A 10682-nucleotide genomic window follows, 5' to 3' on the forward strand; every position below is an offset into this window, starting at 1 on the left:
TTGTTTTACTTGAAATGATGCTGAGATAAAATAGTTTTAAACACATTGGATGTGGCTATTTGTCATTCAATGTACATGCCATGCTTCAGTAACATACATTCTGTTTTTGTTTAAAGAGTGGGTTGTGGGAATTTTTAGTGCAGCATTTTTTAGTGGGAGAAGTGGTTTTAAAAGTGACAGAATGAAAGAAGAAAATAACAGTTTGTACATTAGAATGGGTGATATGGGCAAGCATGCATGTCTTACCAATATATTGAAGTTTCACACAGGATCTGGCACTTAAACATGCTGTGCAAATGTTTCAAATGTGGTTTCCTTTTCTTTCACATAAAAGACACAGACACAGAGTGCTGCTGAAATTGAAAATATGTGTTTTGAACGTTTTATGAAAATCTTAATTAAAAGAAAAGTTTGCAACTACACAGCATTGCAAGTGAGTGCCATTTGATGTCAGGAGGTGGGACAACCGAGAGCAGGATCACTGAGTAGGTTAATGCAGGGTAAGTGGTAGGAACCCTATTATTATATGCATTTTTAAAAGAGTTGGAAATGTAATTTTAAAAATATATGCATAGCTGTACTTTGTGTTGATAGATGCAGATGTGGATGAATCTGCAAGTAGAAATCTTGGAGAGTTTCACAGTAGTTTTCGATGCAGGTGCTTTGGAATAACAGGAGACCTGTACTCTGAGTATTGAACAGTAGATCTGAAATGTTGAACTGATCTGACAAAGTTAGATGTAGAGTTCTTGTATCTGATCGGTGGATGGGTGTATGACTGCTTGACAGTAGCCAAGGAGGGAGTACTGCAAAGATTTAAGTGGAACGGGAAGAAGGGTTGCTCTGTTTTCCGGGGTCCACAGACACTGTGATAGTCTGTGGACATGGTGTTCCACATCCAGGTCTTTTCAGGATGCCTGGCATGGAAAGGGCACTTTGGGATTAGCCAATCAGGTGTTCTGGTTGTGCTTTATAGGACGAAAGGGTAATTGATTTTTTAATTGCTGTGTGTAATGAAGATGGCTGCGGTCACACAGATCTAGCAACTCAGTGTGTGGATGTTGGCAGATTGTTTTATTATTCATTTGCAGAGGTACACAGAGATATGTGGCATTTCTGCCAACCTTGGATTGGAGGGAGTGGAGGCTTTGTGGTGTGGTGTGCCTGGGCGAAACTTGGAAGGTGTATTTGCACTTAAAATATGGCTGTTTTCAACACTCCAGATGTCATTGTGGTGCATTGTGCAGGACTGCATTTGGGGTACTTTAGTGCAATACGTTTGCAGAGTGCAGTGAAGGAATTGCTGAAGACACTAATGCAGGTCTTTCCATGTGCAAAGGTGATATTTTCCCATATACCTATGGCACTATGGAACTGCCTAGTGTCTTCTGTCCTCAACAAGACGAAGGAAGGTGGCTTGTCAACAAAAGCATATCTTCTTTTTTGTTCAGTCATCGTTCCCAAATGACAATGTGGTGGAGGATGGTGGAAGTCCTTTTTTTGTGATGGCATCACTTTAACGGATTGTGGCAATGACATCTGTCTTGCTAATATTAAGAATGCACTTAGAACTTTCTTGTAAAATGATGTACAGTGCATGTGAGTAGGTGTAGAAAACAATCTAAAAATCACACTGAAAAAAATAAAATACAAATAAAAAAGGTTATTTTCAGAGGCAACATTAAGATTAAATAACATACCTTGTGTTTCATTTCTCTCCCCACCCCCTGGATTTGGATGATCCATGGACACCGTGGTTGTTTGCAGACATCACATGCCGGGTCTTTTGAAGATGTCAGGCATGAAATGTGACTGTGCCGTGCAGGGGATTAGCCAATCAGGTTTCCTGGGTGTGTTGGCAAGGAGAGAGTGTGGCAGAAGTTATGTTTGCTGAGAGGAGTGCAGATGGCTATGGCTATGGCTGTGTCTTTCAGAAGGCAGAGTGCATGGATTTTGAGGGACTCATGGATTCATTGGTTGCAGGTGTATGCTGAGCAGTGTGGGGTAGCTGAACATCTTGGATTCATCATGTTGATGTAAAGTGGAAAGGATTGCGCAGCATGAAGTGGGTGGGTGCTCCCATTTTGTGTCAATTTGGTCACACTGCAACATCCGGACATTGTTATTGTTCATTGAGGAGGACGTTGTCCCTAACCTGCACTGGCAGGTTAGGGCCAACGTCTGGAACAAAATGAAATGTTGCCTGTGACTCTTGGCAGTGGATTACTCGGCTCGCACATTGATGAAGAACGCAGCTAGCTGCGAGAATTAGTGTGAATTGCAGGACATATTGATCATCGACACCTCAAACGCATCTTGGGGCCCTGTGTTCCTCCTGGAGCTACGCCTGTCAGAGGGTCACTTCAACATCAAACGCAACAAGGTTCCCTCCCTGAGGCACAGCTGGAGCTGTCACAGGGATCCCGTTCCTTTCGTCCCCTTAAGGTCAGACCCCGATTAGCACCATTGCAGGATCCCTGGACCAGGTGTGCAGGCTTGTTGCCAGTGCGTCCTGGCCTCCCCTTGTTTACACACCTCATGTGGATTTTGGGAGGGCTGGGTGCCCCGTGTGCCCCGTGTGCCCCGGCAGCAGGGGTGGCAGTTGTGGCACTCCTTGAAAAAGCCTGCCACTCCTTTACCCTGCTCCTGGGCACCTGGCTGTGCATGTGTGGCTGCCTGTGTTGGCCCATGCCTGCTGGCGCGGGATGGCCCTCAAGGGCAGTCCACGTGACCAGGTGGTGCCACACAACCAGATGGGCTTTGGCTGCCAGTCCAGACACTGTACGCTTGGCCATGCCGGGGGCACAGGGCTGGGGCAACCCCTCCTATTGCCCCTGGCCTGAGGTCAGCTGCCCCAAAATGTCTGCTCCCTGACTACGACCTCAGATCAGACTTAGTGACCCACTGAATTTCAGCATATTACTAGGCAGAGGAAATTAAACTAACCAGGATTCCCTCAGTAACGACGAGTGAAGAGCCCAGTACGGAATCCCCGTCTGGTGGCAGGCATGGGAAATGTGGCATACAGAATACCGACTCCCTGGCATCGGTCACTGGGCCCAAGTCCTTCTAATCGAGGGTCGCCCCGTGGATGGTGTTTGGCCAGTAACGGCCCCCGGCTTGCTGGGTTTGGGTCATCTCGGAGTCAGGTTGCTTGGGAATGCAGCCCTAAGCGGGTGGTAATCTCCATCTAAGGTTATGTACGGGCACAAGACCGATAGCCAGAAAGTACCGTAAGGGAAAGTTAAGAGGGCATGAAATTTGTCAAGAGGTAAATGGGTGGTTTCTGTTTAGTCCGCCTGGAGGATTCAACACGGCAGGCAGATTGGTCGCCCAGAACAGTGGATCCCCTCATGGGACTGCAGCCCCGATGCAGCAGGTGCCTGCAGGGCACATTTCCTCTCTGGGGGTGCACTGCAACTGGCTCTGGGTTGGCTGGGAAGACCCCGGGGGGCAGATGACTCTCCACTCCGGTGCAGAGTTTTACAGCCCCCTGGCAGAGGTTATGCCATGTCTGTCAGGCCGATGGAGAATTATAGCTGCCACGCCTTTCTCTGGCAACTGCCCTGGCCACTCTCGGGGGATGCCAGGGTGATGACATGGGACAGGGCCCCCTGCTCCTGGTGAGACTGTAGACTGGGGTGAACTGTCCTCAGTGTGTCCTGACTGAGTCACACCAACGGGTGGGGAGGCCCACAAAAGGCGCCAGGGGTTTGTGGAGATGTTGGTTACCCACCCAACCCCTTTTGAAACACGGACCAATGAGTCTGAGTGCTGAATGAAACCCTGTGGTGCAATGAAGGTGATGGCCGGCTCGTACCTGCTGAGGTGGGATCCTGTCGTGGCGGGCGCACCACCGGCCCATCACTCCTGCTCCGTCGCAGAGTTGGAGCATGAGCATGTGAGCATGTGAGAAATGACCCAAAAGATGGTGAACTATACCTGGCACGGAGAAGCCAGAGGAAACTCTGGTGGAGTTCCATAGCGGCCCTGACATGCAAATTGGTCGTCCGACCTGGGTATAGAGGCGGAAGACTAATCGAACCATCTAGTAGCTGCTTCCCTCCAAAGTTTCCCTCAGGATTAGGGGTCTTGGGGCCAAAATGATCTCAACCTATTTTCAAACTTTAAATGGGTAAGATGCTGATGCTCATCAGACCCCAGAAAAGGTGTTGGTTGATAGGGTGGTGGCCATGGAAGTCAGAATCTGCTAAGGAGTGTGCAACAACTCACCTGCAGAATCATCTAGCCCTGAAAATGGATGGCACTGGAGCATCAGGCCCATACCTGGCTGTCATTGATGCTAGGAGCCGCAGAGGCTAAGCCATGATGAGTACGATGGCCGCTGCAGTGAGTACGGAAGGTGCAGAACTTGATGGTAGTAGCAAATATTAAATCGAGAACTTTGAATCCCGAAGTAGAGAAGGGTTCTATGTGAACAGCAGTTGAACATGGGTCAGTTGGTCCTAAGAGATGGGCAATCGCCGTTCGGAAGGGACAGGTGATGGCCTCTGTTGCCCTCAGGTGATCAAATGGGAGTCAAGTTCAGATCCCCTAACCTGGAGTGGCAGAGATGGACACCCTTGTTCCATCCTGTGCAGTAATGCAAATGATCCCAGAGAAGATGGAGGGTGCCTCGGGGAGATTTCTCTTTTTTTTGTGAAGGGCAGGGCACCCTGGAATGGGTTCGCTCCGAGAGACTAGCCCGAGTCTTGGAAACCATTGCGATTAGGATGGCATCCGGTGAGCTCTTGCTGGTCCTTGAAAATCCAGGGGAGATGGTGTAAATCTTGTGCCGGGCCGTACCCATATCCATAGCAGGTCTCCAAGGTGAACAACCTCTGGCTTGTTGGAACAATGTAGGTAAGGAAAGTCGGCAAGTCAGATCTGTATCTTCAGGATAAGGATTGGCTCTGAAGGCTGGGGCGCAAAGTGGGGATGGGCATGTGCCACGCCCGGACAAAGCATCTCCCCCGACTCTGGATGCGGGCCGTGCCCTTCCTGTGGATTGCCTCCGGAGCGGTGGTCGCCTCTCTCTGTTCCCTTCCGGAGATTTGGCCCAGCGTTCCGCCTCAGCCCACGCCTAGCAGCTGACTTTGAACTAGTACGGACCAGGGGAATCCAACTGTTTAATTAAAACATAGCATCGCAAAGGCCCACGGTGGGTGTTCACGCAATGTGATTTCTGCCCAGTGCTCTGAATGTCAAAGTGAAGAAATTCAATGAAGAGCAGTAATCGGCGCAAGTAACTATGATTGTCTTAACCTTTGTCAGTCATGGTGGCCCTTACCTCTGCGTGGTCCCACTGGAAAATATCCCGGTTGGACGAGTCCTGTATGGGAGGTGTCTGTTTGGGGGTAGGCAAAAGGGTATAACATCTCCAACTATGCTGACCATGGTCTGGTAGCTAGGTGTGCTAAGAGAAATGGTGAATCAAAACCAACCAATTCCATATGAGGTATTTCCTGGTTCAACAAAACCTCATTAGGAAGTTGGGGTTTCTTCCTTTCACAAAACCAATCCCTGAAACGGTTTTGACAGACTAAGATCAAGATCGAGCTGAGAGGGAAGGAATACGCAAATGAGCATCATAAATCACTTACAAGATATGCTCAGTCATCCAGTCTAGATGGGGATACACAAGTCATCAAGATCTCAGCCTGGAGGCATGAAGAGATCTTATGACGGATGATTACCCAGAGATTGCCTTGCTATGAAGAGAAGACTGCCAACCCTCATGAATCAGATAGAGCACTCCAGGATGCCAGCCGGATGTAGGAACTGTGACGAGCTCCGGAGTCTGGATGGTTAATGAAGGTCATATCAATGGAGGTATAAGTGCACCCGTAATCCATGCACTCTCAAGACTACTAAATTGATTCTGTTTTTGGGATCCGGAATCAGACTTTGATCTATTATCCTGATAGATTTAGTGGACCGTGACTCCAACAGGCCACCTCCCCTCCAGTATTGAAGATGTATGTAAATGTTTAATTGTATATATGTAAATGTTATGCAGTGTCTCAAGTGATTTATTGTTACATATATTTTCATCTGTTGTTGTATGTACTGCACCAGGTATGCTTATAGTATGCTTTGACACTGTGCATGATTATGCACTCAGCTTGTTAAAAACAAATACAAATTTCAGCTGACGGGCAGCCATTAACCCGGAATGAGCCACTCCGGTGGTAAATGCCTCGTCATCTAATTAGTGATGTGCAGGAATGGAAGAACGAGATTCCCACTGCCCCTACCTACTATCTTGCGAAAGCACAGCTAAGGGAACCAGCTTGGCAGAATCAGTGGGGCAAGAGGACTGTTGATCTTGACTCTAGTCTGGCACTGTGAAGAGACATGAGAGGTGTAGGATAAGTGGGGGCCTGTGGGCCGCCAGTGAAATACCACTACTCTTATTGTTTTTTTACTCTCCCTTTGAGGCATTGGCGAGCTCCATGGGTCTCTCACTTTGGGCTCAAAGCGCCCAGCGCCCACCGGGCGTGACCCACTCCAGGGCCAGTGGCAGGTAAGGAGCTTGACTGGGGCGGTACACCTGTCAAACGATAACACAGGTGTCCTAAAGTGAGCTCAGGGAGGACAGACTCCTCCCACAGAACAGAAGGGCAAAACCTTGCTTGGTCTCTATTTTCATTATGAATACAGACTGTGAAAGTGGGGCCTCATGATCCTTACGACTTTTTGGGTTTCAAGCAAGAGGTATCGGAAAAGTTACAACAGAGATAACTGGCTTGTGATGGCCAAGCATTCATAGCGACATCACTTTTTGACCCTTCAATGTTGGTTCTTCCTATCATTGTGAAGCAGAGTTCACCAAGCATTGGATTGTTCATCCACTAATAGGGTAAATTGAGCTGAGTTTAGACCATCGTGAGACAGGTTAACTTTAACTTACTGAAGATGTGTTGTTGCAATAGTAATCCTGCTCAGTATGAGAGGAATCGCAGGTTCAGACATTTGGTGAATGTGCTTGACTGAGGAGTCAATGGGGCGAAGCCACCATCTGTGGGATTATGACTAAACGCCTCTCAGTCAGAATCCCCCCTAAACGGTAACAATACCGCAGCCCTGTGGAGCCTTGGTTGGCCTAGGATATTCGGCCTCTAGGCTGGTGTGTAGAGCTGTTCACTTCGGGACACAAGTGTGGACAGAAGGGGGCCATCTCTCTTGCCCAGAGTGCACTACATGTTTGTGTGGAACCTGGTGCTAAATCATTTGTAGACGACCTGCTTATGGGTCAGGGTTTCGTAAGTAGCAGAGCAGCTACCTCGCTGCAATCTATTCAAAGTCATCCTCTGAGCCAAGCTACTTCATTTTCATTAGCCACTTTAAGGGTTTATGAACAGTTTGCACAGTGAATTGGGTCACATAGAGGTAGGTCATCAGCTTCCTTAGGGCCCACATGATAGAGAAACATTCTTTCTCAACAGTGGACCACCTGAGCTCTCTGTCCTTAAGCTAGTGACTAAGGAATCCAATTGGGTGTGCCTTGCCTATTTCATCTATATTTGATAGTACAGAACCTATCACAGTGTTAAAGGCATCTGTCTGCAAAATAAAAGCACATTAGCAGTCAGGGGGCCTGAGGACAGGGGCCTGGCACATGGAGTCTTTTAAGCCATTGAAGGCCTTCTAACACTCCTCAGACCAAGAGAGCTTCTTCGACTTCTTTAGAGTTGTGAGAGCAGTCAGAGCAGCAGATATGGTGCCATAATATGCCATAAAATTTAGATAGCACACAGTGAGTCCTAAGAAGGCTCTCACTTGGGTTTGTGTAGTGGGGGTAGGCCAGTCTTGTACTGCTTGTGCTTTACTGGGTAGAGGCTGCATCTTCCCTCCACTTACTTCATGTCCAAGGTAGACCAGAGATCCGTGAACAATTTGGTACTTGCTGGCCTTCACTGTTAAGTGGGCCTTCTGAAGAGCCTGTAACACAATTCTAAGGCGCTCCACATGTTCTTCGCAGGTGGCACTGAATATTGCTATCTAATCCAGATATGCTAAGCAGAATTCATCCATCCCATTGAAGGCTCACTCCCCGTCTTACACATGCAAATACAAATGAATATGAAACACCCCAATGGGGAATGAGACTAATAGAACAGGTGGCAAGAGTTACGTTTTCTTCATAAAGAATTGGCATCCAGAGAACTCTGCTGCCCCGAGAGCGCTCTGGCAAACAATGCAAAGATATTGGCTTAAGAAGGGAAAAAGCATCAACACTGACATCACGCTATATGTGACTACAAATGCTTGGGATTGAATGAATAACATTGACACTTATGTGGCTATGGGTGCTGTTTCATCCGGATTGTTTGCTGCATTGGCGGGAGGGTGAGCATCACGTGGTCCGGCTGCCGGTGTGCAAGAGAGGTGAGGGTCAGGTCTCGGTGAGGCAGGGCAGACACTAACTAAGCTAGCATAGCAAACTAACACTAGACATATAATAAACAATGACCATAAGTATAAACTTTTAGTAAATCGTCTTTGAACCTATAAATTGCATGCATAAAATCAGAGCATCATTAATTATGACTTATATTGTGTTATCAGGCTTAGGGGTCTTAGTCAGTGTGATAACATCGATCATAGGGTGGGTCTGAGCACATCAAAGCAATCATGGGGCACACTGACATTTGTTAGTTCTAAGGTGCAATATACTGTGACAGAGGTCTCGTTTTAGTAGGGCCCACACTGGGGTGGGCTTCACAGCGGGGTCACACCTCTGGTACATCAAGGGAATACCTTAAGGAGCACAGGGTTATAGTGGCAGTAATTTTCCAACAGTGGGGGTAAGAGGGCACAGGTAGGTTTGTGGAGATGGATGAGCTACAAGTCATGTTTCGGGCCGGTTCACACACAGGACAGTGATCTCAGAGGAAGAGTGAGATGTTACATCAGTATATCTGTTTCAATTGTCCCCAGCACATCCATGAGAAATGGAGCTGTGAAGCTTTCAGACAGAGTGAGAAAAGGTGGGGACCATGAGCGCAGAGTGCACAGTGCTGCAAAAGGGGAGAGAAGCTTTTTCGTATTATCGCAGTGAGGCCTAGTCCAGAGATGGAGCCGAGGGCACGCAAAATGGACGCCAGGTGTCCCCAACAACAGCCCTGCTTAAAGCACAGGCAATGGAAGCGTCCCCTCTATTGTGCGAGCAAGTGGTCCACATTGTGCTGAATGCGTGAGGGGGGCCTAAACGACCCCTCACTCCCACGCACCATTTAGAGCATGGTTCACAAGCCTCTGAAAAGTGGCAGGTGCATTTTTCGACCCAAATGGCATTATGCTGAAATGGTAAAGGCCTCCTGGAGTTGAATTTGCTGTCTTCTCCTTAGCATTTTCTGCTAGGGCTATTTTCCAATAACCTGCAGTGTGGTAAAATATGCTGAGGTACTTGGAGGCACCCAAGGTATCCACCAGCTCATCAGTTTGAGGTAGGGGTAAGTGTCTGTCCTGTTAACAGCATTCAGAGCCTTGTCATCCACACAGAACCTAAGTTCAGAGGTACCAGCTTCTGGCACTAAGACCACAGAACTTGGCTATGGAATACTGGAAAGCTCAAGCAGCCATGTGTGACCAAGTCCGAAACGCGATGCTGGTGTCAAGGGGTGCCCCAAGTGGGCCCCTTTCCTCCATGGGACTAGAACCACTAATAGTGGCCCGCCCTGATTTCGATGGCATTCATGCGTTAGACCCGGTCCTCGGGCAAGTGTCACCTGTGTTCCACCAAGTCCCCAAGCCCAGTGGTGGTCTCGAGGAGCCCCGACATAGTCCCTGTCCACCCTATGAGTGGAAAAGCTCTAAAGCGGCCCGGCCACCAGGGAGGCCAGGGGTGCTGCCTCCATCCTGTGGTGCTGCCTCTGTCCTCAGGTGCCTGTCTCCCACATGTGTCCACTGTCCCTGAACCCAGAGCTGGTCCAGGGAGCCCTAGCAGGATCCCCATACTTCCTCGGAGGGAAAAGCTCTAAGGCAGAACTGAAAGCTCTAAGGCAGCCCAGTCAGAGCTCCAGGGCAGCCAGGGGTGCTGCCCCCAGCCTGGGGCCCCTGCCTAGCATGTGGGTCAAAAATCCTCAAGCCCAACGGTGGTCCCAGGGAGCACCAGAGGGATCTCCATCCCTACCTGGTGGTAAAAGCTCTAAAGTGACCCGCTAGAGCTCCAGGGTGGCCAGAGGTATGCTGGCCCTGGCCTTGGGTGCCATCTGTCCGAGAGATGAACTGTGGTCCCCACATGGGTTGGCCATTCCCAACAGAGCGGTGGTCCCGGGGTGACCCGTCGGGGGTCCACATCCCTGCCTGGAGGGAAAAGCTCTAAAGTGCCCCCACTAGAGCTCCAGGGTGGCGTGGGTCAGAGCTTGAAGACATCCGGGGTGGGGTTCTGCCGCTCTCTGCCCATGGCCACCCGCTGGTCGCTTGCCGGTGGGGGCCAAAAGCCCTTCCTGTCTGGGCCCATTAGAAAGCATTGCACAAATGGCCATATGAATTATAGCACGGACCAGATGGCTGGGCTGCTTTGGAAGTCTGGATGGGCGTCAATTTGCCGAGATGTCGCTCGTGGTACACAGATTACAAGAAAGCTTAGTCACCTTCCTACTGATTACTATAGACAGGGTGTGAGGGACCGGTTTCCGCTCCACTGGATTCTCACTGCCCAACCTGAGCTCCAT

At 49.1% G+C, this 10682-nt stretch overlaps 1 non-coding gene across 1 annotated transcript; it reads left to right on the top strand.

Moving 5' to 3' along the window:
- Positions 1-2207: 2207 nt before the first annotated feature.
- On the top strand, positions 2208-2361 carry LOC138529131 (5.8S ribosomal RNA). Its single transcript, XR_011284477.1, has one exon. It is a non-coding gene; the product is annotated as a 5.8S ribosomal RNA (ribosomal RNA).
- The last annotated feature ends 8321 nt before the right edge of the window (positions 2362-10682 follow it).

The sequence above is a fragment of the Ambystoma mexicanum genome, chromosome 7q, assembly GCF_040938575.1.
Source record: "Ambystoma mexicanum isolate Mex_15411 chromosome 7q, UKY_AmexF1_1, whole genome shotgun sequence".
Lineage (NCBI taxonomy): Eukaryota > Metazoa > Chordata > Amphibia > Caudata > Ambystomatidae > Ambystoma > Ambystoma mexicanum.